This window comes from Leopardus geoffroyi, chromosome X (genome assembly GCF_018350155.1).
Source record: "Leopardus geoffroyi isolate Oge1 chromosome X, O.geoffroyi_Oge1_pat1.0, whole genome shotgun sequence".
In the NCBI taxonomy this organism is placed as follows: Eukaryota; Metazoa; Chordata; class Mammalia; order Carnivora; family Felidae; genus Leopardus; species Leopardus geoffroyi.
Window position 1 is genome coordinate 49,516,254 of NC_059343.1, and position 27,780 is coordinate 49,544,033.

Here is a 27,780-nt window from a genome sequence, read left to right on the forward strand (position 1 = left end):
CATGGGGGAGTGGAAGGGAAAAAAAAAAAGAGGTTAGAGTGGGAGAGAGACAAAGCATAAGAGACTCTTAAAAACTGAGAACAAACTGAGGGTTGATGGGGGGTGGGAGGGAGGGGAGGGTGGGTGATGGGTATTGAGGAGGGTACCTTTTGGGATGAGCACTGGGTGTTGTATGGAAACCAATTTGAAAATAAATTTCATATATTGAAAAAAAATAAAATGAAATAAAATAATAGTCATAAAATTAATCGCTGGGCTTGGAAAAAGTATAGAGGACAGCAGAGAATCTATTGCTACAGAGATCAACGGACTGAGAAACAGTCAGGAGGAGCTCAAAAATGCTATAAATGAGCTGCAAGATAATATGGAGGCGACCACAGCTCGGATTGAAGAGACAGTGGAGAGAATAGGTGAATTAGAAGGTAAAATTATGGAAAAAGAAGAAGCTGAGAAAAAGAGAGATTAAAAAATCCAGGAGTATGAGGGGAGACCTAGAGAACTAAGTGACATAATTAAACGAAATAATATATGCATAATTGGGATTCCAGAGGAGGAAGAGAGAGGGAAAGTTGCTGAAGGTGTACTTGAAGAAATCATAGCTGAGAACTTCCCTGATCTGGGAAAGGAAAAAGGCATTGAAATCCAAGAGGCACAGAGAACTCCCCCCAGACATAACTTGAATTGATCTTCTGCACAACATACGATAGTGAAACTGGCAAAATACAAGGATAAAGAGAGAATTCTGAGCAGCTAGGGATAAACATGCTCTAACATATGAAGGGAGACTGATAAGACTCGTGACGGGTCTGTCTACTGAAACTTGGCAGGCCAGAAAGGAATGGCAGGAAATCTTCAATGTGATGAGCAGAGAATAAATGCAGCTGAGAATCCTTTATCCAGCAAGTCTGTCATTTAGAATAGAAGGAGAGATAAAGGTCTTCCCAAACAAACAAAAACTGAAGGAATTCGTCACCACTAGACCAGCCCCACAAGAGATCCTAAGGGGGATCCCGTGAGACAAAGTTCCAGAGACATGACTGCAAGCGTTAAACTTATAGACATCACAATGTCTCCAAACCCATATCTTTCTATAATGACGCTGAATGTAAATGGACTAAATGCTCCAACCAAAAGTCATAGGGTATGACAATGGATAAAAACACAAGACCCATCCATTTGCTGTCTACAAGAGACTCATTTTAGACCTGAAGACACCTTCACATTGAAAGTGAGGGGATGGAGAATTATCTATGTTGCTACCAGAAATCAAAAGAAAGCTGCAGTAGCCATACTTATATCAGACAACTAGACTTTAAATTAAAGGCTGTAACAAGAGATGAAGAAGGGCATTATATAATCATTACAGGGTCTATCCATCAGGAAGAGCTAACAATTATAAATGTCTATGCACCGAATACGGGAGCCCCAAAATATATATAACAATTAATCACAAACATAAGCAACCTTATTGATAAGAATGTGGTAATTGCAGGGGACGTTAATACTCCACTTACAACAATGGATAGATCATCTAGACACAGGATCAATAAAGAAACAAGGGCCCTGAATGATACGCTGGATCAGATGGACTTGACAGATATATTTAGAACTCTACATCCCAAAGCAACAGAAAATACGTTCTTCTCGAGTGAACATGGAACCTTCTCCAAGATAGATCACATACTGGGTCACAAAACAGCCCTTCTTGTAAGTATACAAGAATTGAGATCATACCATGTATATTTTCAGACCACAATGCGATGAAGCTTGAAATCAACCACAAGCAAAAGTCTGGAAAACCTCCAAAAGCATGGAGGTTAAAGAACACCATACTAAAGAAGGAATGGGTCAACCAGGCAATTAGAGAAGAAATTAAGAAATACATGGAACCAAACGAAAATGAAAAGACAACAATCCAAACACTTTGGGATGCAGTGAAGGCAGTCCGGAGAGGAAAATACATGGCAATCCAGGCCTATCTCAAGAAACAACAAAACACCAAATACAAAATCTAACAGCACACCTAAAGGAAATAGAAGCAGAACAGCAAAGACACCCCAAACCCAGCAGAAGAAGAGAAATGATAAAGATAAGAGCAGAAATAAATAACATAGAATCTAAAACAACTGTAGAGCAGATCAATGAAACCAAGAGTTGTTTTTTTGAAAAAAATAAACAAAATTGATAAACTTCTCAAAACGAACAGGGAGATGACCCAAATAGATAAATCATGAATGAAAATGGAATTATTACAACCAATCCCTTAGAAATACAAACAATTATCAGGGAATACTATGAAAAATCATATGCCAACAGACTGGACAACCTGGAAGAAATGGACAAATTCCTAAGCACCCGCACACTTCCAAACTCAAACAGGAAGAAACAGAAAGCTTGAACATACCCATAACCAGCGAAGAAATTGAATCAGTTATCAAAAATTTCCCAACAAATAGGAGTCCAGGACCAGATGGCTTCCCAGGGGAATTCTACCAGACATTTAAAGCAGAGATAATACCTATCCTTCTCAAGCTATTCCAAAAAATAGAAAGGGAAGGAAAACGTCCAGACTCATTCTATGAAGCCAGCATTACTTTGATTCCTAAACCAGACAGAGACCCAGCAAAAAAAGAGAGAACTACAGACCAATATCCCTGATGAATATGGATGCAAAAATTCTCAATGAGATACTAGCAAATTGAATTCAACAGCATATAAAAAGAATTATTCACCATGATCAAGTGGGATTCATTCCTGAGTTTCAGGGCTGTTTCAACATTCACAAATCAATTAACGTGCTACATCACATTAATAAAAGGAAAGAAAAGAACCATATGATTCTGTCAATCGATGCAGAAAAAGCATTTGACAAAATTCAGCATCCTTTCTTAATAAAAACCCTCGAGAAAGTCGGGATAGAAGGAACATATTTAAACATCATAAAAGCCATTTATGGAAAGCCCACAGCTAATATCCTCCTCAATGGGGAAAAACTGAGATCTTTCTCCCTGAGATCAGGAACACGACAGGGATGTCCACTCTCACCGCTGTTGTTTAACGTAGTGTTGGAAGTTCTAGCATCAGCAATCAGACAACAAAAGGAAATCAAAGGCATCAAAATTGGCAAAGATGAAGTCAAGCTTTCGCTTTTTGCAGATGACATGATATCATACGTGGAAAACCCGATAGACTCCACCCAAAGTCTGCTAGAACTGATACATGAATTCAGCAGAGTCGCAGGATACATAATCAACGTACAGAAATCAGTTGCATTCTTATACACTAATAATGAAGCAACAGAAAGACAAATAAAGAAACTGATCCCATTCACAATTGCACCAAGAAGCATAAAATACCTAGGAATAAACCTAACCGAAGATGTAAAAGATCTGTATGCTGAAAACTATAGAAAGCTTATGAAGGAAATTGAAGAAGATATAAAGAAATAGAAAAACATTCCGTCCTCATGGATTGGAAGCATAAATACCGTTAAAAGGTCAATACTACCCAAAGCTATCTACGCATTCAATGCAACCCCAACCAAAATTGCACCAGCATTCTTCTCGAATTTAGAACAAGCAATCCTAACATTTGCATGGAACCACAAAAGGCCCCGAATAGCCAAAGTAATTTTGAAGAAGATTTGTATGGATCCACAAAAGGCCCCGAATCGCCAAAGTAATATTGAAGAAGAAGACCAAAGCAGGAGGCATCAAAATCCCAGACTTTAGCCTCTACTACAAAGCTGTAATCATCAAGACAGCATGGTATTGGCAAAAAACAGACACATAGACCAATGGAATAGAATAGAAACCCCAGAATTAGACCCACGAGAGTATGGCCAACTCATCTTTGACAAAGCAGGAAAGAATATCCAATGGACCAAAGACAGTCTCTTTAACAAATGGTGCTGGTAGAACTGGACAGCAACATGCAGAAGATTGAAACTAGACCACTGTCTTACACCATTCACAAAAACAAACTCAAAATGGATTAAGGACCTGAATGTGAGACAGGAAACCATCAAAACCCTAGAGGAGAAAGCAGGGAAAAACCTCTCTGACCTCAGTCGTAGCAATTTTTTACTTGATACATCCCCAAAGGCAAGGGAATTAAAAGCAAAAATGAACTATTGGGACCTCATGAAGATCAAATGCTTCTGCACAGCAAAGGAAACAATCAACAAAACTAAAAGGCAACCGACGGAATGGGAAAAGATATTTGCAAATGACATATCGGACAAAGGGCTAGTATCCAAAATGTATAAAGAGCTCACCAAACTCCACACCCGAAAAACAAATAATCCAGTGAGGAAATGGGCAGAAAACATGAATAGACACTTCTCTAGAGAAGACATCCGGATGACCAGCAGGCACATGAAAAGATGCTCAACGTCGCTCCTCATCAGGGAAATACAAATTAAAACCACTCTCAGATATCACCTCGCGCCAGTCAGAGTGGCTAAAATGAACAAATTAGGAGACTATAGATGCTGGCGAGGATGTGGAGAAATGGGAACCCTCTTGCATTGTTGGTGGGAATGCAAACTGGTGCAGCCGCTCTGCAAAACAGTGTGGAGGTTCCTCACAAAATTAAAAATAGACCTACCCTATGACCCAGCAGTAGCATTGCTAGGAATTTACCCAAGGGATACAGGAGTACTGTATCATGCCACTTTGCTGAGCATACTATGAAACTATAAGCTAACCAGAAGAAAAAAATATGGAAAGACCACCAATACACGGAGGTTAAACAAAATGCTACTAAACCAAGAAGGGGAAGACTAGGAAATTAAATAAGAAATAAAAAATATGAAGATGAAGATGAAAACAACAGTTCAAATCTTTTGGGATTCAGCAAAAGCGGTCATAAGAGGGAAGTATATGGCAAAACAGGCCTACATTAAGAAGCAAGATAAACCTCAAGTAAACAACCTAACCTTGTGACTAAAGGAGCTAGAATAAGAACAGCAAATGAAGCCTAAAGCTAGCAGAAGAAAGGAAATAATAGAGGTTAGAGCAGAAATAAATGATATAGAAACCAAAAATAATAGAACAGATTAATAAAACTAGGAATTTGTTCTTTGAAAAATCCCTAGTCAGACTTATCAGAAAGAAAAGAAAAAGAAACCAAATAAATAAAATCATAAACAAGAAAGGAGAAAAAACAACCAACACCACAGAAATACAAATCACTAAAAGAGAATATTATGAAAAACTATATGCCAACAAACGGGACAACCTAGAAGATGGGTAAATTCCTAGAAAAATATATAATACCAAAAGTGAAGCAAGAAGAAACAGAAAACTTGAACAGGCTGATGACCAGCAATGAGATTCAATTACTAAAAGACAAACAAACAAACTTCTAACAACAAAAGTCCAGGACCAGATGGTTTCATAGGTGAAAACTACCAAATATTGAAAGAAAGAAAAAAAAAAAAGTACAGTTCTACTTATTCTTCTGAAAATATTACCAAAAATAAGTAAAGGAAGGAAAACTTCCATACTCATTCTATGAGGCCAGCATTACCCTGATACCAAAGCCAAAGAAAGCATCCACTAAAAGAAGACAACTCCAGGCCAATATTCCTGATGATCAGGGGTGCAATAATTTTCAATAAAATAATAGCAAACCAATTGCACCAATACATTAAAAGAATCATTATGCAAGAGAGCTGATACATAGGGGCACTTGGACTCCAATGTTTATAGCAGCACTTTCAACAATAGCCAAATTATGGAAAGAGCCTAAGTGTCCACCAACTAACTGATGAATGGATAAAGAAATTGTGGTTTATATACACAATGGAATACTACGTGGCAATGAGAAAGAATGAAATATGGCCTTTTGTAGCAACGTGGATGGAACTGGAGAGTGTTATGCTAAGTGAAATAAGTCATAGAGAGAGAGACAGATACCATATGTTTTCACTCTTATGTGGATCCTGAGAAACTTAGCAGAAGACCATGGGGGAGGGGAAGGAGAAAAAAAAAAAGGTTAGAGAGGGAGAGAGGCAAAATGTAAGAGACTCTTAAAAACTGAGAACAAACTGAGGGTTGATGGGGGGGGTGGGAGGGAGGGGAGGGTGGGTGATGGGTATTGAGGAGGGCACCTGTTGGAATGAGCACTTGGTGTTGTATGGAAACCACTTTTACAAAAAAATTCATATTAAAATAAATAAAATAAAATAAAATAAAATAAAATAAAATAAAATAATAAAATAATCATTCAACATGATCAAGTGGGACTTACTCCTGGATTGCAAGTGTGGCTCAATATTTGCAAATCATTCAAGATCACACGGCACATTAATAAAAGAACGGATAAGGATGATATGATTGTTGCAATAGATGCAGAAAAAGCATTTGAGAATGTACAACATCCTTTCATGATAAAAAAAAAAAAAACCTTCAGCAGAGTAGGATGAGAGGGAGCATACTTCAACATCATAAAAGCAATGTACAAAAATCCCACAGCTAATGTCCTCAATGGGAGAAAAACTGACAGCTTTTTCTCTGTGGTGAGGAACAAGACAGGGATGTCCAGTCTTATCATTGTTATTTAACATAGTACTGGAATTCCCAGCAACAGGAATCAGACAACAAAAGATGGAAAAGGCATACAAATAGGGAAGGAAGAAATAAAACCTTCACTATTTGCAGATGACATGATACCTACTCTACATAGAAAACCCAGGGATGCCACCAAAAAGTCTAGAATCCAGCCAAATCACAGAAAACAATCCATGTACAGTAATCTATTGAATTTCTATACACCATTAATGAAGCAGCAGAGAGAAATTAAGGAATCAATCACATTTACAATTGCACCAAAAACAATAACTAGGAATAAACCTAACCAAAGAGATAAATACATCTGTACTCTGAAAACTATAGAATTCTTATGGAAGAAATTGAAGGTGACACAAAGAAATGGAAAAGTATTCCATACTCGATTGGGAGATTAAATAGTGTTAAAATGCCTATACTACCCAAAGCAATCTACACATTCAATGCAATCCCTGTCAAAATATCAACAGCATTTTTCACAGAGGTGCAACAATCCTAAAATTTGTACATAAAAACAAAAGATGCTCAGTAGCCAAAAAATCTTGAAAAAGAAAAGCAAAACTGGAAGTATCAAATTCCACACTTCAAGTTATATTACAAAGCCCTAGTGATCAAGATAGTCTGGTACTGGCACAAAACTAGACACATACATAGATCAGTGGAACAGAATAGAAAATCCAGAAATAAACCCACAGTTATATGGTCAACTAATCTTCAATAAAGCAGGAAAGAATATGCAATGGGAAAATGAGGGTCTATTCACCAAATGTTGTTGGGAAAACTGGAGGGAAACATGCAGAAAAATAGCGACCACATTCATACATCATACATAGAAATAAAGTCAAATTGGATTAAAGGCCTCATTGTGAGACAAGAAACCATTAAAACACTAGAGAAGAACACAGGCAGTAACCTCTTTGATTTTGGATGTAGCAACTTCTTCCTACATATGTCTCTTGAGGCTAGGGAAAGAAAAGCAAAAATAAACTATTGAGACTTCATTAGAATAAAAATATTTGCACTGTGAAGGAAACAATCAACAAAACTAAAAGGCAGCCTATGGAATGGGAGAAAATATTTGGAAATGAATTGTCTGATATTGGGTTAGTATCCAAAATATATAAAGACCTTATACAACTCAAGACCCTCCAAAAGGGATAATCCAATTAAAAATAGAAGACAAGAATAGACATTTTTCCAAAGAAGACATATGGATAGCCAATAGACACATGAAAAGATGCTCAACATCTCTCATCATCAGGGAAATACAAACCGAAACTACAGTGATATATCACCTCACGCCTGTCAGAATGGCTAAAATCTACAACACAACAAACAAGAGGTGTTGACAAGGCTGTGGAGAAAGGGGAATTTTCTTGCAGTGTTGGTGGGAATGCAAACTTGTACAGTCATTCTGGAAAACAGTATGGAGGTTCTTCAAGAAGTTAAAAGAACTACCCTAGATCCAGCAATTGCAGTAATAGGTATTTACCCAAAGATACAAAAAAAAAAAAAAATACTAATTTAAGGGATATATGTACCTTAATGTTTATAGCAGCCTTATCTTCAATAGCCAAGTTATGGAAACAACCCACGTGTGCATTGACTAATGAATAGAAGATGTGGTATAGGGGTGCCTGGGTGGCTCAGTTGGTTAAGCTTCCAACTCTTGATTTCAGCTGAGGTCATGATCTCATGGTTCGTGTATATGAGCCCTGTGTCAGGCTCTGTGCTGGCAGTGTAGAGCCTGCCTGGCATTCTTTCTCTCTCTTCCTCTCTCTCTCTGCCCTCCCCTGCTCATGCACGTGTTCTCTCAAAATAAATAAATGAACATTTATTTAAAAAAAAAAAGAGTTGGTATATATACAATGGAATATTACTCCAGGATGAAAAGGAATGAAATCTCGCCTTTTGCAGCAACATGGATGGAGAGTATCATGCTAAGGGAAGTAAGTCAGTAAAAGAAGGACAAATACCATATGATTTCATTCATATGTGTAACTTATGACAGAAAACAAAGGAGCAGACAGGAGAAAAAAAGAGGCAAACCTACAAACAGACTTTTAACTATAGGGTATAACCTGATAGCTACCAGAGTTTGGGTGCGTGAGGAGATAGGTTAAATAGGTGATGGGATTAAGGCATGCACTTGTGATGAGCACAAGGTATTGTATAAAAGTGTGGAATCAGCCATATTGTACATCTAAAACTAATATCATGCTGTATGTTAAGTGGTGAAATTTAAAAATTTTTTAAATGATTTTTTATTTTTGATACAGAGAGAGACAGAGCATGAACAGGGGAGGGGCAGAGAGAGAGGGAGACACAGAATCTGAAACAGGCTCCAGGCTCTGAGCTGTCAGCACAGAGCCCGACGCGGGGCTCGAACTCAGGGACCATGAGATCATGACCTGAGCCGAAGTCGGACACTTAACCGACCAAGCCACCCAGGCGCCCCATGTTAAGTGGTGGAATTTAAATGAAAACTTAAAAAAGTGCAGGACCAAATGGATTCACAAGTATTTTCTACATTTAAAAGGAATTAATATCAAAAATAAAAATAGTTAATACCTACTCTCCTAAAACTATTCCAAAAAACAGATAGGCATGGGAAAGTACCAATTACATTCTGTGAGGCTAGCATTACCCTGATACTAAAACCAAAGACATCACACACAAAAAAGAAAATTACAGTTGAATATCTAATGAACATTGATGCAAAAAATATTCAACAAATATTGTCAAACTGTATTCATCAACCCACTAAATGGATTGTTCACCATAATCAAGTAGCGTATACTCCATGGATGCAAGATTGTTCAATATTCACAAATCAATCAACATGATCAATCAACATGCCACATCAACAAAATAAAGGGAATAATCATAATCATCTTGATAGATGCAGAAAAAGCATTTGACAAGATTCAGCATGTGTTCATGATAAAATTCAGCAAAGTGGGTTTAGAGAGAATTTACCTCATTATAATATCTGTATAAGCACAGTTCTAACATTATACTCAAAGGTGTAAAACTAAGAGCTTTTTTTATGGGGTCACAAAGAAGACAAGAATGTCCACTTCTGCCACTGTTATTTAACATAGTAATAGGACTCCTAACAGCAATCAAAGAAGAAAAATAAATAAGAGGAATCCATATTGGTAAGGAAGAAGTCAAAGTGGCTCTATTTCCGGATGACATGACAGTATACCTAAAATACCCAAACAACTCCAGGAAACTACTAGAAATAATGAATTCAGTAATGTTGCATGATACAAAGTTCTATATACTAATAATGAAGTAACAGAAAGGGGAGTTTAAAGAAGTTCCAATTACAGTTGCATCAGAAAAATAAAACAGTTAGGAATGAATTTAACCAATAAGATGGAAGACCTGTACTCTGAAAACTATAAAACATTGTTGAAAGTAATTGAAGACGACACAAATAGAAAGATGTTCCATGCTCTGAACTGGAAGATTTTGTAGTGTTATGTCTTTACTCCCCAAAGTAATCTACAGATTGAATGCAAATCCTAACCAAATACCAACAGGATTTCTCACAGAATTAGAAAATATTCTATGAAAATCTGTATTTCACTACAAATGACCTCAAATAGCTAAAGCTATCTTGAGAAAGAAAAAGCTGGAGGTTAATAATCCCATATTTCAATATGTATGACAAAGCGGTAATAATCAAAATAGTATGGTGCTGGCACAAAAGTTGACACAGATCAATAGAACCGAATAGAGAATTCAGAAATTAACCCATGCTTATATGGTCAATGATTATATGACATAGTAGGCAAGAATATAAAATGAGGAAAAGACAGCGATTTCAATAAATGGTGCTGTGAAAACTGTTCATTAACATGATAAAGAATGAACCTGGACCACTTTCTAACAGCATGCACAAAAGTAAACTCAAAGTGTATTAAAAATAGAAATGTGAGACCTGAAATCACAGAAATCTAGAAGAGAACACAGTAATTTCTCCAACATCTGCCATAGCAACATTTAAAAGATGTCTCTTAAGGCAAGGTAAATAAACAAAAATAAATTATTGGGACTACATCAAAAGAAAAATTTTTGCACAACAAAAGAAACCACCCATGAAACAAAAAGCCAGCCTACTGAATGGGAGAATATATTTGCAAATAATATATCCGATAAGGGCTTGATATCCAAAATATATAAGGAATGGATACAACTCAACACCACATAAATGAACAACCTGATTAAAAAATGAGCAGAGCAGCTGAACAGACATTTTTCCAAAATAGGCATACAGCAGACCAACAGACCTATAAAAAGATGCTCAACATCACTAATCATCAGGGGAATACAAATTAAAGCCACAATGACTTATTACCTGACAAGTGTGAGAATAGTCCAAATAAACACAAGAAATAACAAGTGTAGACAAGGATGTGGAGAAAGAGAAACCTTCATAATGTTTCTGAGAATGTATATTGGTACAGCCACTGTGCAAAATAATATAGAGATCCCAAAACTAATTAAAAGTAGAATTATGATATGATCCAGTGTTTCCACTACTGGGTATTTTCCCAGCAAAAATAAATATGCACCCCTATGTTGATTCCAGCATTGTTTGTTTGTTTGTTTGTTTTCTATTTCAAGATTTAATTTAAGTTCTACTTAGTTAACATATATGGTAAAATAGGTTTTGGGTGTAGAATTTAGTGATTCATGGGGCGCCTGTGTAGCTCGGTTGGTTAAGCATCTGACTCTTGATCTCTGCTCAAGTCACAATCTCACGGTTCCTGAGTTTGGGCCCTGCATTGGGCTCTGCACTGCAGCGTTGAGTCTGCTTGGGATTCTCCCTCTCCCTCCCTCTCTGCCATTACTTCTCTCTCTCTCTCTCTCTCTCTCTCTCAAAATAAATACACTAACTAAAAAAAAAAAAAAAAGAATTTAGTGGTTCATGACTTACATATAACACCCAGTGCTCATCACAAGTGCCCTCCTTAATAGCCATCACCCATTTAGTCCATACTCCTCCCACCACCCTCCACCAAACCTCAGTTTGTTCTCTCTTGTTAAGAGTCTCTTACGATTTGCTTCCCTCTCTTTTTCCCCCTTCCCATATGTTCATCCGTTTATGTGTCTTAAATACCAGATATGAGTGAAACCATATGTAATTTGTCTTTATCTGACTTATTTTACTTAACATAATATACTTTAGCTCCATCAATGTCATTGCAAATAGCAAGATTTCTTTCTTTTTTATGGCTAATATTCCATTGTGTGTCTGTGTGTGTGTGTGTGTGTGTGTATATATATATATATATATATATATATATATATATATATATGCTACATCTTCTTTATCCATTCATCAGTTGATGGACTTTGGGCTCTTTCCATAACTTGGCTATTGTTGATAATGTTGCTATAAACATGGGGTGCCTGTGCCCCTTCAAATAAGTACTTTTGTGTCCTTTGGGTAAATACCTAGCAGTGCGATTACTGTGTTGTAGGGTAGTTCTACTTTTAACTTTTTAAGGAACCTCCACACTTTTCCGGAGTGGCTGCAGCAGTTTGCATTCCCACTAAGTGTAAGAGAGTTCCCCTTTCTGTGCATCCTCACTAACATCTCTTGATTCCTGTGTTGTTAATTTTAGCCATTATGACAAGGTGTGAGGTGGTATATCATTATGGTTTTGATTTGTGTTTCCTTCATGATGAGTGATATTGAGCATCTTTTCATGTGCCTGTTAGCCATCTTCCTGTCTCTTTGAAAAATGTCTGTTCATGTCTTCTCTTCATTTCTTGACTTGGATTAGCTATTTTGGGGGTGTTGGGTTTGATAAGTTCTTTATAGATTTTGGATACCAGTTCTTTATCAGATATGTCATTTGTAAATATCTTCTCCCATTCCACTGCTTGTCTTTTAGTCTTGTTGTTTATTTCCTTCACTGTGAAGAAGCTTTTTATCTTAATAACATCCCAATAGTTCATTTTTTTCTTCTTGTTGCCTTTGCCTTCAGAGATGTGTCTAGTAAGAAGTTGCTACGGCCAAGGTGAAAGAGGTTGCTGCCTGTGTTCTCCTCTAAGATTTTGATATTTTCCGGTCTCACATTTAGGTCGTTCATCCATTTTGAATTTATTTTTGTGTGTGGTGTATGAAAGTGGTCCAGTTTCATTCCTCTGAATGTTGCTGTGCAGTTTTCTTAACCCCGTATGTTGAAGAGACTGGCTTTTTTCCATTGGATATTTTTTTTCCTGCTTTGTCGAAGATGAGCTGACTTCCATGGTTGGGTCCATTTCTGGGTTTTCTCTTTTGTTCCATTGATCTGCCTTTGTGCCAGTGCCATGTTGTCTTGATGAGTACAGCTTTGTAATATAGGTTGAAGTCCAGAATTGTGATGCCTCCAGCTTTGCTTTACTTTTTCAAGATTGCTTTGGTTACTCGGGGTCTTCTGTGGTTCTATACAAATTTTAGCATTGTTCATTCCAGCCCTGTGCAAAGGGCTGGTGGTATTTTGGTAGAGATTGCATTCAATGTGCAGATTGCTTTGGTGTCAGTATAGACATTTTAACAATATTTCATCTTCTATTCAATTAGCATGGAATGTTTTTCCATTTCTTTTTGTTCTCTTCAATTTCTCTTATAAGTGTTCTATAGTTTTCAGAGTACAGATATTTTACCTCTTTGGCTAGGTTTATTCCTAGGTATCTTATTGTTTGGTGCAATTGTACACAGGATTGATTCCTTGATTTCTTTTTCTGCTCCTTCATTGTTGTTGTATAGAAATGCAACAGATTCCAGAATGTTGATTTTATATCCTGCGACTTTGCTGAATTTGTGTTCTAGTAAATTTTTGGTGGAGTCTTGTGAGTGTTCTACAGTAGAGTATCATGTCGTCTGCCAAGAGTGAAAGTTTGACTTCTTTCTTAATCATTTGGATGCCTTCTGTTTCTTTTTATTATCTGATGCTGTGGCTAGGACTTCCAGTACTCTGTTAAAAAGTAATTCTGAAAGTGGACATCCCTGTCTTGTTCCTGATTATAGAGGAAAAGTTCTCAGTTTTTCCCTATTGAGGATGATATTAACTGTAGGTCCTTTCTGCATGGCCTTTATGATGTTGAGGTATGTTCCTGTGATACCTACTTTGTCGAGGGTTTTTATCAAGAATGGATGCTGAAAAAAAAAAGAATGGATGCTGTATTTTGTCAAATGTTTTTTCTGCATCTATTGAGAGGATCATATGGCTCTTACCTTTCTTTTATTAATGTGGTATATCATATTGATTGATGTGTGGATATCGAACCACCCCTGGAGGCCCAGAATGAATTCCACTTGATCTTGGTGTAGAAGTCTTTTTATGTACTGTTGGATTCAATTTTCTTGCATCTTGTTGACAATTTTTGCATCCATGTTCATCAGGGATACTGTCCATTTTAACGGGGTCTTTGTCTGGTTTCATGATCAAGGTAATGCTGGCCATGTAGAATGAGTTCGAAAGATTTCCTTCCATTTCTATTTTTTGGAACAGTTTAAGAAGAATAGGTATTACCTCATCTTTAATTGTCTGGTAGAATTCCCCTGGGAGCCCATCTGGCCCTGGACTTTTGTTTGTTGGGAGACTTGATAACTGATTCAAATTCTTTTCTGGTTATGGGTCTGTTCATATTATCCATTGCTTTCTGTTTTAGTTTTGGGAGTTTGTATGTTTCTAGTAATTTATCCACTTCTTCCACATCACCCATTTTTTTAGCATATAATATTTAATAATATTCTCTTACAATTGTTCACATTTCTGTGTTGTTGATTGTGATCTCTCCTGTTTCATTCCTGATTTTATTTGGGTCCTTTCTGTCTTCTTTCTAACAAGTCTGGCTAGTGGTTTATTAATTTTATTAATTCTTTCAAAGAACCAGCTCTTAGATTTGTTAATTAGTTCTACGGGTTTTTGTTTGTTTCTACATCGTTTATTTCTTCTCTAATCTTTATTATTTACCTTTTGCCTGTGTTAGGCCTTCTTTGATGTTCCTTTTCTAGCTTTGGGTGTAAGGTTAGGTTGAGTATTTGAGAATTTTCTTGCTTCTTGAGGTCTGCCTGTATTGCTATTTACTTCCCTCTTATGACCACCTTTCTTGCATCTCAGAGGTTTTGGACTGTCATGCTTTCATTTTCATTTGCTTCCATGTATTTTTTAAATTCTTCTTTAATTTCCTAGTTAACTCATTCATTCTTTATTAGGATGTTCTTTAGCCTCATGTATTTGAGGGCTTTCCAATATTTTTTCTTGTGATTGACTTCAAGTACTTACAGCCTTGTGTCTTAAAATATGCATGGTATGATCTCAATCTTTTGTACTTGTTGAGGGCTGATTTGTGACCCATTATGTTATCTATTCTGGAGAATGTTCCATGTGTACTCTGAAAGAATGTGTATTCTGTTGCTTTAGGATAAAATGTTCTGAATATATCTGTTAAGTCTATCTGGTCTAGTGTGTCATTCAAAGCCATTGTGTTTCCTTGTGATTTTCTGCTTAGATGATCTGTCCAATGTTGTAAGTGGGGTGATAAATTCCTGTACTATTATTATATTATTTTCAACTGGTTTCTTCATGTTTGTTATTAGTGGATTTATATAGTTGGGTGTTCCAAGTTGGAAGCATAAGTATTTAAAATTTTTAGATCTTATTTGATAACCCCCTTCACTATGGCATAGTGTCCTTCTTGTCTCTTGTTACAGTCTGTTTTAAAATCTAGGTTTTTTTCCTGGTGTAAGTATGGTTACTCTTTCTTTTGATGTCCATGAGTTGGATAAATTGTTCTCCATTCTCTCACCTTTAATCTTGGGTGTCTTTAGGTCTAAAATGAGTATTTTATAGGCAGCATATACACGGGTCTTGTGTTTTTTTTTTCTTTTACCCATTTTGATGCTCTATTTATTTGAATTGGAGCATTTAGTCCATTTACATTCAGAGTAATGATTGATAAATAAGAATTTAGTGCTGTTGTGTTACCTGTTAATTGTTGTTTCTGGAGATTTTCTGTGTTCCTTTTGTAGCCTTTTTTTGCAGTTCGTCTTTCTTTCCCATTCAAAGGGTCCCCTTTAATATTTCTTGCATGACTGCTTTACTGGCCATGGACTCCTTTTAGTGTTTTGTTTGGGGAAACCTTTATCTCTCTTACTCTGAATTGAAGCCTAGTTTGATAGAGTGTTCTTGGATGCATATTTTTACCCTTCAGCACATTGAATGTATCATGCCACTCTCCTTTGGTCTTCCAGGTTTTTGTGTAGAGATCTGCTGCCAACCTTTTTTGTCTTCCTTTTTAGGTTAAGGATTTCTTTTCCCTTGCTGCTTTCAGGATTCTTATCTCTGCGATTTTTACTACAATATATCTTGGTATTTTGTGGCTTTTTTTTTAATTCGATGGGCTTTCTCTGTGTCTGCTGGATTTGGGTATCTGTGTCCTTCCCCAGATTATGGAAGTTTTCAGTTATAATTTGCTCAGATATACCTTCTGCTCCTTTATCCCTCTTTTCTTCTGCAACTCCTATCATATGGATGTTATTATGCTTTATGGAGTCGCTGAGTTCCCTAAGTTTACATTTGTGATCCAACATTTTTATTTCCCTTTTCTTTTCAGCTTCATAATTTTCCATAATTCTATCTTCTCTATCATGGATTAATTTTCTGTTTCTTCCATCCTACTTGTCATTCAGTCAGTTTTGCATCTCAGTTATAGCCTTTTTTTTTTTTTTTTTTTTTTTTTGGCCTGACTACTTTTTGTTTTTTGTTTTTTGTGTTTTTTTTTTCCTCTGCAGTAAGGGATTCCCTAGTGTCTTGTATACTTTTCTCAAACAAATCTAGTATCCTTACAATTATTGATTTAAGTTCTAATTCAGGCATGTTACTTATAGCTGTTTCAGTTAAGTCCGTCCTCATGACCTGTTCTTGTTCTTTACTTTGGGGTGAATGCCTCCATCTTGGCATTTTGTCTAGGTCACTGTTTTGTTTATGTGTATTGGGAAAGCTTGTTATATTACTTGCTTCTGAGACTAATGACTATATTAAGAACAGGTCCTATATTATCCAGGGTCTGGCACTCCAGGAAGTCTCTCAGAGTGTGCACTATGTTTTGTTTTGGCTGCTGTTTCCCTCAGATCAGTTGTCTGCAGTTTCTCCTTGCCTTCAGTCAGGCCTGTTGGACCTTTTCCACTGTATGGCATTTTAACTAGGTGTGCTAGTGTCTGCTTGTTAAAATTAGCCTGATCCTGTTACAACTAGAGCTGAAGCTTTGCAGCACTCTATGATCAGTAGACTTTGCATGTGTGAGAGGTTTGTGCTGGTCTTCTGAGGGACAGGCAATGCTGCATTGATTCTCAGGTGGACTTGCCCTAGTAAAGATGCACTTGCAGGGTGCAGGAAGGTAGAGCTTGGTGTAAGTCACTCCATCCTCCAATAGCGGCTCTTTGCTGCTCACTGAATTTGGTACTGCTGATGGGTGAGGGTAAAAAGCATTGCCCCACTCTCTTGTCCTCGGAACAAGGAGTTTGTGCTCACCATTCTTCAGGAAACCCTGACATAAGAGCAAACAATCTCCCCTCTAGTGTCCTAGGCTTCTCTCTGATCCCTGCATTCACCCTGTATTTGTCCATGCTGTCTACCCACCAGGCGGTGCAGTGTTCTGTATTTTATCTCAGGTGCACAGCTGAGTTTCAAAACTCCCATGTTTTAGGGATCTGGCACAGCATGGACCTGCGCTGATCCTCTGGAGGAGGATCTTGCCATGCTGTAGCTGGTTCTAGTGTGTCCCAGAAAAGCAATCGCTTGATCATGTACGGGATTGGAGTGTATGGTAATGCACAGCAAAAAGCTGGCAGAAAGGTTAGTTGCCCTCAACAGTGTGTCTGTTCCTATGCTAATAAACGGGGAAGAGTGTTTGCACCCTGCTGCTCTTCTGTCCCCTGAGCCACTGTGCCACCTCTTCCAAATGCATTTGAAGAAGGGAACTTTCTCTCTCAGTGAGACCCAGAAGGTACCCAGAGCACCCTGTCCGCTCCCGGGGATCTACCCTCCTTTCCCACAGCAGCACTGCTATTCCTGCCAGGCACCACCCAGTGATTGCATGGACTTCTAAAACGTCAGGTTTTCATCTCTGCTGCTCATGAAGACTTGTTGTAATCAGCTGCTTCCATTTTCCCAGTTAGTTATTTTGGGGAAGTGTTTCTCTTGTGCAATCCCCTGCATACTGCTTTCTCTCTGTTTTTTTTTTTTTTTCCTCTCTCTCTTTCTCTCCTCTCTCTGATATCAAAGTTCCTTCCCCTCTGCAGCACCCATGGTTCTTTTTTCCCCAGAATCATATCTCCACACCTCCTGCTTTTCACAGTTTGACTTCTTTTCTCTCTGTAGCGCTGCAGTTTGTTTTCTCAGCATTCAAAAAGATGTTTGGGTGTTTGGAATGATTTGATTTTTATCTAGTTGTGTTCCAGGGATGAAGCAAGCATAGGCTCCCCTACTGCTCCACCATTTTCTATTGTAGCATTACTTAGAAAAGCAAAGATATGAAAGCAACCTAGGTGTCTATTGATAGATGAATCAATAAGGAACCTGTGCCATATACACACAATGGAATATTATGCAGCCATAAAAATGGATGAGAATTTGCCAGTTACCACTACATGGATGGAACTAGATGGTATTATGCTAGTGAAATTGCTTGTCTGAGAAAGTTAAATACCTATAATTTTACTCATATGTGGAATACAAAAATGAATAAACTAAAAGCACAATCAAACCTGTGAATACGGAGAAACAACTGGTGGTTTCCAGGGGAGAAGGGGTTGGGAAAGTAGGCAAAATGAGTGAAGAAGAGTGGGAGATACAGACTTTCAGTTTTGGAATGAATGGGTCACAGTCATAAAAGGTGTTAAATAGGGAACACAGTCAGTGCTATCGTAATAACATATGGTGAAAGATGGTAGCCACACTTGTGGTGAACTAGCAAAATATGTACAGATTTTGAATCATCATGTTGTACACCTGAAACGAATGTAACATACTGTGTGCCAACTCTACTTTAATTAAAAAAAAAAAATAAAACCTCTGGGATGCAGCAATAGGAGTCCTAATAGGAAAGTTTTTAATGATAAAGAACTACATTAAAGAAAAAGATCTTAAGGAAATAAAGCGTACATTTTTTTTTTATTTCTCCACTTTCTTGGGGTTCACAAATACAAATTGAAAGGGTAAATTATGTTGAAAGACTGTTAGAAGAGCAGATTCACATGCACAAGTTTGACTTTCAGCATTCAGCTTGTAGAATAAAGGAGTCTATCCAGCAGGCTATAAAGCAAGTACTTGGAACAAAGCCAGAATGATTAATAACTACAATAACTGAACTATATTTGGAGAGGTTATTACATAATTACAGTCATAATGAGCACTACATAATCTCACTGTCTTACCATTGCAGTCTGGAAGGGCTTTTTGTTTGTTTTTTGTTTGTTTGTTTAAAAAAATTTTTTTTTCAACGTTTATTTATTTTTGGGACAGAGAGAGACAGAGCATGAACGGGGGAGGGGCAGAGAGAGAGGGAGACACAGAATCGGAAACAGGCTCCAGGCTCTGAGCCATCAGCCCAGAGCCTGACGCGGGGCTCGAACTCACGGACCGCGAGATCGTGACCTGGCTGAAGTCGGACGCTTAACCAACTGCGCCACCCAGGCGCCCCCTTGTTTGTTTGTTCTTATATAATTTATTGTCAACTGGGTTTCCATACAACACACAGCGCTCATCCCAACCGGTGCCCTCCTCAATGCCCATTACCCACTTTCCCCTCTCACCGACCCGACATCAACCCTCAGCTTGTTCTTAGTATTAAAGAGACACTTATGGTTTGCATCCTTCCCTCTCTGTAACTTTTTCTCCCACCCCCTCCCTCATGGTCTTCTGTTAAGTTGTTCAGGATCCACATAAGAAGGAAAACATATGGTATATGTCTTTCTGCCTGACTTATTTCACTTAGCATAATACTCTCCAGTTCTATCCAAGATGCTACAAATGGCCAGATTTCATTCTTTCTCATTGTCACGTAGTATTCAATTGTATGTATAAACCACATCTTCTTTATCCATTCATCAGTTGATGGACATTTAGGCTCTTTCCATAATTGGGCTATTGTTGAAAGTGCTGCTACAAACATTGCTGTACAAGTGCCCCTATGCATCAGTACTCCTGTATCCCTTGGGTAAATTCCTAGGAGTGCTACTGCTGGGTCATAGGGTAGATCTATTTTTAATTTTGTGAGGAACCTCCACACTGTTTTCCAGAGTGGCTGCACCAGTTTGCATTCCCACCAACAGTGCAAGAGGGTTCCCGTTTCTCCACATCCTCGCCAGCATCTATAGTCTCCTGATTTATTCATTTCAGCCACTCTAACCGGCGTGAGGTGATATCCCAGTGTGGTTTTGATTTGTATTTCCCTGATGAGGAGTGACGTTGAGCATCTTTTCGTATGCCTGTTGGCCATCTGGATGCCTTCTTTAGAAAAGTCTCTACTCATGTCTTCTGCCCATTTCTTCACACGATTATTTGTTTTTCAGGTGTGGAGTTTGGTGAATTCTTTATAGATTTTGGATACTAGCCCTTTGTCTGATATGTCATTTGCAAATATCTTTTCCCACTCTGTTGGTTGCCTTTTAGTTATGTTGGTTGTTTCCTTTGCAGTGCAGAAGCTTTTTATCTTCATGAGGTCCCAATAGTTCATTTTTCCTTTCAATTCCCCTGCCTTTGGAGATGTGTTAAGTAAGAAATTGCTGCGGCTGAGGTCAGAGATGGTTTTTTTCTGCTTTCTCCTCTAGGGTTTTTATTGTTTCGTGTCACACATTCAGGTCCTTCATACATTTTGAGTTTATTTTTGTGAATGGTGTAAGAAAGTGGTCTAGTTTCATTCTTCTGGATGTTGCTGTCCAGCTCTCCCAGCACCATTTGTTACAGAGACTGTCTTTTTTCCTTTGGTTATTCTTTCCTGCTTTGTCAAAGATTAGTTGGCCATACATTTGTGGGTCCAATTCTGGAATCGGTATTCTATCCCATTGGTCTATGTGTCTGTTTTTGTGCCAATACCATGCTGTCTTGATGATGACAGCTTTGTAGTAGAGGCTAAAGTCTGGGATTGTGATGCCTCCCGCTTTGGTCTTCTTCTTCAATATTACTTTGGCGATTCGGGGTCTTCTGTGGTTCCATACAAATTTTAGGATTGCTTCTGCTAGCTTGGTGAAGAATGCGGGTGCAATTTTGATTGGGATTGCATTGAATATGTAGATTGCTTTGGGTAGTATTGACATTTTAACAATATTCTTCCAATCCATAAGCATGGAATGTTTTTCCACTTCTTTGTTATCTTCTTCAATTTCCTTCATAAGCTTTCTATAGTTTTCAGCCTACAGATTTTTTACATCTTCGGTTAGGTTAGGAATCTAGGTATTTTATGATTCTTGGTGCAATTGTGAATGGGATCAGTTTCTTTATTTGTCTTTCTGTTGCTTCATTATTAGTGTGTAAGAATGCAACTGATTTCTGTACATTGATTTTGTATCCTGCGACTCTGCTGAATTCATGTATCAGTTCTAGCAGACTTTGGGTGGAGTCTATCGGGTTTTCCATGTATAATATCATGTCATCTGCAAAAAGGGAAAGCTTGACTTCATCTTTGCCAGTTTTCATGCCTTTCATTTCCTTTTGTTTTCTGATTGCTGATTCTAGAACTTCCAACACTATGTTAAACAACAGCGGTGAGAGTGGACATCCCTGTCGTGTTCCTGATCTCAGGGGGAAAACTCATTTTTCCCCACTGAGGATATTAGCTGTGGGCCTTTCATAAATCGCTTTTATGATGTTTAAGTATGTTCCTTCTATCCCGACTTTCTCGAGGGTTTTTATTAAGAAAGGATGCTGTATTTTGTCAAATGCCTTTTTTTTCTGCATCTATTGGCGGTGTCGTATGGTTCTTATCTTTTCTTTTATTAACGTGATGTATCACATTGATGGATTTGTGAATGTTGTACCAACCCTGCAAGCCAGGAGTGAATCCCCCTTGATCATGGTGAGTAATTCTTTTTACATGCTGTTGAATTCGATTTGCTAGTATCTTATAGAGAACTTTTGCGTCCATATTCATCAGGGATATTGGCCCATAGTTATCTTTTTTCCTGGTCAGTGTCTGGTTTGGGAAACAAAGTAATGTTGGCTTCATAGAAGCAGTCTGGAAGTTTTCTTTCCCTTTCTATTTTTTGGAACAACTTGAGAAGGACAGGTATTATCTCTGCTTAAATGTCAGGTAGAATTCCCCAGGGAAGCCAAGTGGTCCACGACTCTTGTTTTTTGGGAGATTTTTGATACCTGATTCAATTTCTTCACTACTTATGCGTTCAAATTTTCTATTTCTTCCCATTTGAGTTTTGGAAGTGTGTGGGTGTTTAGGAATTTGTCCATTTCTTCCAGGTTGTCCAGTTTGTTGGCATATAATTTTTCGTAGTATTCCCTGATAATTGCTTGTATTTCTGAGGGATGGGTTGTAATAATTCCATTTTCATTCGTGATTTTATCTATTTGGGTCCACTGTCTTTTCTTTTTAAGAAGCCTGGCTAGAGATTTATGAATTTTGGTTATTTTTTTCAAAAAAAAAAAAAAAAAAACAACTGTTGGTTTCATTGATCTGCTCTACAATTTTTGGATTCTATATTGTTTATTTCTGTTCTGATCTTTATTATTTCTCTTCTTCTGCTGGGCTTGGGGTGTCTTGGCTGTACTGCTTCTAGTTCTTTTAGGTGTGCTGTTAGATTTTGTATTTGGGATTTTTCTTGTTTGTTGAGATAAGCCTGGATTGCAATGTATTTTCCTCTCAGGCATGCCTTCGCTGCATCCCAAAGTGTTTGGATTGTTGTATTTTCATTTTCATTTGTTTCCATATATTTTAAATTTTCTTCTCTAATTGCCTGTTTGGCACATTCATTCTTTAGTAGGATATTCTTTAACCTCCTTGCTTTTGGAGATTTTCCAGACATTTCCATGTGGTTGATTTCAAGGTTCATAGCATTGTGGTCTGAAAGTGTGCATGGTATGATCTCAATTCTTGTATAGTTATGAAGGGCTGTTTTGTGACCCAGTACATGATCTATCGTGGAGAATGTCCCATGTGCAGTCGAGAAGAAACTATATTATGCTCTTTTGGGATGTAGAGTTCTAAGTGTATCTGTCATGTCCATCTGGTCCAATGTATCTTTCAAGGCCATTGTTTCTTTACTCTTTCTCTGTCTAGATGATCTGTCCAGTGTTGTAAGTGGAGTATTAAAGTCTCTTGCAATTACCACATTCTCATCAATAAGGTTGCTTATGCTTATGATTAATTGTTTCATATATTTGGGTTCCTCCACATTCGGTACATAAACATTTATAATTGTTAGCTCTTCCTGATGGACAGACCCTGTAATTATTATATAATGCCCTTCTTCATCTCTTGTTACAGCCTTTAATTGAAAGTCTAGTTTGTCTAAGTATGGCTACTCCAGCTTTCTTTTGACTTCCAGTAGCATGATAGATAGTTCTCCACCCCCTCACTTTCAATCTGAAGGTGTCCTCATGTCTCCATTGTGTCTCTTATAGACAGAAAATACATGGGTCTTGGTGGTTTATTTTCCATTCTGATACCCTATGTCTTTTGGTTGGAGCACTTAGTCCATTTACATTAGTTTTATTATTGAAAGATATCGGTTTAGAGTCATTGTGTTATCTGTAGTTTTCATGCTTGTAGTGATGTCTCGGGTCCTTTGCGTTCCTTGCAACATTTCACTCACATGGTCCCCCTTAGGATATCTTGTAGGGCTGGTTTTTGATGATGAATTCCTTCAGTGTTTTTTTTTGGGGGGGGGGGAAGCTTTTTCTCTCCTTCTATTCTGAGTGACAGATTTGCTGGATAAAGGATTCTTGGCTTCATATTTTTCCTCTTCATCACATTGAAAATTTACTCCCATTCTTTTCTGTCCTGCCAAGTTTCCACAGATAGGTCTGCTACTACCCTTATGTGTCTGCCTTTGTATTTTAAGGCCCATTTATCCCTAGCTGCTTTCAGAATTCTCTCTTTATCCTTGTATTTTGCCAGTTTCACTATGATATGTCATGCAGAAGATCGATTCAAGTTATGTCTGAAGGGAGTTCTCTGTGCCTCTTGGATTTCAGTACCTGTTTCCTTCCCCAGTTTGGGGAAGTTCTCAGCTATGATTTGTTCAAGTACACCTTGCAGCCCCTTTATCTTCCTTCTTCTTCTGGAATTCCTATGATACGGATATTGTTTCATTTGACTGAATCACTTAATTTTCTAATTTTCCCCTCGTGATACTGGATGTTTTAAATCTTTTACTCAGCTTCCTCTTTTTCTATGATTTTATCTTCTAATTCACCTATTCTCCCCTCTGCCTCTTCCATCCATGCTGTGGCTGCCTCCATTTTATTATGCACCTAATTTATAGCAATTTTTAATTCATCATGACTATTTTGATCTCTGTAGCAGTAGATTCTCTGCTGTCTTCTATGCTTTTTTCACGCCCGGCGATTAATTTTATGACTATTATTCTAAGTTCTTGTTTAGTTAGATTTCTTATATCTGTTTTGATCAATTCATTTGTCGCTTCTTCCTGGAATTTCCTTTGAGGAGAATTCTTCTGTTTCATCATTTTAGCTATTTTTCTGTCCCTTACTAGTTTTAAAAGCTTTTCATGTGCTCTGCCCCTGGGAGCACTGATATATTAAAGGGTGGGGGGTCATACACTGTCCATCTCCCTTCAGGAGATGTTTTTTGAAGATCGTTACCTGCTCTCTGTTGTTGTGACTTTGGTTATTTTATTTCCCTACTCTTGGACCCTCCACCAGGTGTGCTTTGATTTGTTCCTTGATGTAGCCCTGGAAAGGAAAACAACCAGACACGCAAACACACAGACAAATAAAGCAAACAAACAAACAAAAACAATCCAAAAGGAAAAAAACCAGAAACACCATCTACAGGTAAAGAACAGGGTGGAGGCGGTGCTGATGGAAGAGCATATACAAAGACATAAATGACAGGTGAGGGGAAAAAGAAAAACATTAACCAGGCAGAGAGACTAAATGGCCTAATCCATAGAGAGAGAAAGGAAAATAAAGAAGGAGACAGAGAAGAAGAAATGAAGATAAAGTTAACCAGACAGAGAAACTAGATGGCTTGATTATTCCAGAGAGAGGGAAAGGAAAGAAGGAGGCGTAGAACCTGTTTCAAGAGAATGCATTAAATTTGTCTGCTTAAACAAACCAACAACCAGAGTAACCAGCCTAGAGGAGGGAAATGATAAGTAGGAGAAAAGAAGAATGAATATATCTAACTAACAAGAATTGTCCAAGAATTAATCCAGGGAATGCAGTAGTGCTAGTCTGGAGGAGGGGGCTGTCTGGTTCTTCAGTGTCTATCCCGCTCCAGTAGTCACCTGGCGGCAGAAGGCCGTGTTTTGGTGTAGGTGGGTCCCGCCTCCATTCTGGGCCCCATGGACCGATTCCTGAGGCCCAGCCTTGGTGGTGGTGGTGGGGGGGGGGAGGGCAAAATGGCGACCTCCCAGTCTTTTCTCCACAGGCCCGGTGATCCAAATCACGTCTTTGGAGTTGTCCTCGCTGTGCTGTGGGCACAGACATGGCAGTCTGTCTCCCTCCCCCGACTCCCGTGCCCTGGCGCTTGGCTGGAATTCTAACTCCCACTCCGTGCACCCTGGCACTGGGGAAGCACCTCTCCATGTTGCCAGATATGTGGTTCTGGCTTGTTTTGTCCTGTCCCACAGCACTTCAGGGAGTGGACCACTTTCTCCTACTGCGGACTGCACCCCTGACCTAGACACTGAGCCTGGGGGTGACTCCCCTTCTCCCCAGGTGCGCTAACAGGGCACCTGGCCCCAGTCCAGAGAAAGCCCCGCAGTTAGAGATGGGATCCCTCTCTGTCCCAGTCAAAGAGGTTTTCATCTTGTCCAAAGACAGTACTACACTTCCCCAGCCTCTCTTTCTCTTCACTTTGTCTTTGCACAGAAGAGGATCCCTTCCCTCCATGCCTACTTGGCCCATTTTATCTCCCCCAGTTCCCAATCACCCACCTATGGCATGTCAGATTGTTCTGGTGTCTCCCTGATAGACTCAGTCTCTTTTCCTCCCAGTGGAAAGAGTTTATATAGAATGTGATAACGCTTTAAAGACATGTTATGGATTCATTATTAGCTTCCAGAATGTACAAAACACTAATATGGTAATATCGAAGCACAAATAACTCAATAGAAGAATGGTCAAAGAAAGACGACTCTTATAATAAAAAGAAAGACAAAATATAAATGTTCAATAATAATAATAAATTGACTTCATTACTATCACGGGAATATAATTCAACATGAGATACCACTTTTAGCCGATCATACTTCCAATAATTAAAAGTCTCCATCATCTTCAATTTTAAGAAAGATGTGGTGAGATATACACTGTTTATGAGAGTGTAATTTTTTAATGTTTATTTTGAGATGGAGACAGAGAGAGAGAGCGCAAGTGGGGAGGGGCAAAGAGAGGAGGAGAGAGAGAATCCCAAGCAGGCTCCGTGCTGTCAGTGAAGAGCCCAGCATGGGGCTCGATCTCACAAACCATGAGATCATGACCTGAGCCAAAATCAAGAGTTGGACACTTAACTGACTGAGCTACTCAGGCTCCCCGAGATTGCAATATTTAATACTATTTTAGCAATATAAAAACTTTAATGTGTATGCTCTTTGATACATATTTTTTGTGGAAACCGTGAAAATACTCCTACATATGAACAAATACACTTTAATAAAGAAAAGTTGTATGGGTACTAAATGCTTTTTACTAGAAGAATTATTAATAATTATCCTTTCATACAATGTAGTGTCATGAAGCAGTTGAAAAAACGGGGAAGTTCTGTTTTGATATAGAAAATTCGTTGTGGGTGCCTGGGTGGCTCAGTTGGTTGAATCGGACTTTGGCTCAGGTCATAATCTCAGAGTTAGTGAGTTCGAGCCCTGTGTCAGGCTCTGTGCTGACAGCTCAGAGCCTGAAGCCTGCTTCAGTTTCTGTGTCTCTCTCTTTTTCTCTGCCCCTTCCCCACTCATGCTCTGTCTCTCAAAAATGAATAAATGTTAAAAAAAAGAAAGAAAAATCACTGAGACATTATTAATTGGATCTAAACAATTAGGAGAATAGTATGTATCGTATGATCTAATAATTTATCAAATCCTCTTATCTGAAACTTTACATTAGTGTAAATACTATCTGTGTGTACATTTAAATGCATAGAAAAATGTCTCGAAAGTACCGATACTTGTGTTTTCTTCTGGATATAGGAGGACTGAAGAAAGGCAAAAGTTTGGTGGCAAGAGTTTTGTCTGTGTTGTTTGGATTATTTATAGTTCCATTATATCCATTTATCATTTGTGTGAATAAATAAATACAGATCTTCTAAAGAACATAAAAATGTGTTGAAGGCTAAAGGGGTCAACATGGGGCCAGTTGATCAGTTAAAGAAGCCTAGAAAAACAAGAAACACAGAAATAGACTTCCCAGCACTTTTCTTAGGGAAAAAAAAAAAAAAAAAAAAAACTCCTAAGATGATGAAACATCTGGTCTATGTGACAGATAAATCATTGTGCAGTCAGACTCTTCAGACATAAAGCAAGATGCCAGTTATCAGCATCATATGACTTTGATTTTATGTTTATGAAGAAATGATCTAATAGTTCTGATTTTCTTGTAACCCACCTAGAAGGGAAAGTGGGGTGTTATCTTCTCAACAGTCATATCTGACCCGTACGATACTTGGATTTCTCAGTATGAGTTAATTAATTGACCTTATTTGTTTATATCTTTCAGTCTTGTGATAATCAGCATAATTTCACCTCCTGAATTTGAATGAATTATGGGACATAACCAAGATCAGACTGTAGACGTCTAAGATTGAAGGCCATGGCCTGGATCCTAATGAACTCACCAGGGCAAATAAACCCTGTGAGATGGTCCTGCAGCAGCCAATCAATGCTCTTTTGTGCCACCCAGTCCTTGCTGTGTAACTTTGAGTTTCTATAAATCCATTAAGGTCCCAATAAATTTTGTGTCTCATTGCTCTCTTAGTTCTATATGACTGCTAGCTAATAAACTGAATT

General features: G+C 38.1%; 1 protein-coding gene across 1 annotated transcript in view; it reads left to right on the forward strand.

Moving 5' to 3' along the window:
• NBDY (negative regulator of P-body association) overlaps positions 1-27,740 on the forward strand; it is a 146,000-nt gene extending 118,260 nt beyond the window's left edge. The window contains exon 3 of the mRNA XM_045472138.1: positions 27,491-27,740. The gene's annotated coding sequence lies outside the window, so the exon portion shown is untranslated. The remainder of the gene's footprint in view (positions 1-27,490) is intronic.
• The last annotated feature ends 40 nt before the right edge of the window (positions 27,741-27,780 follow it).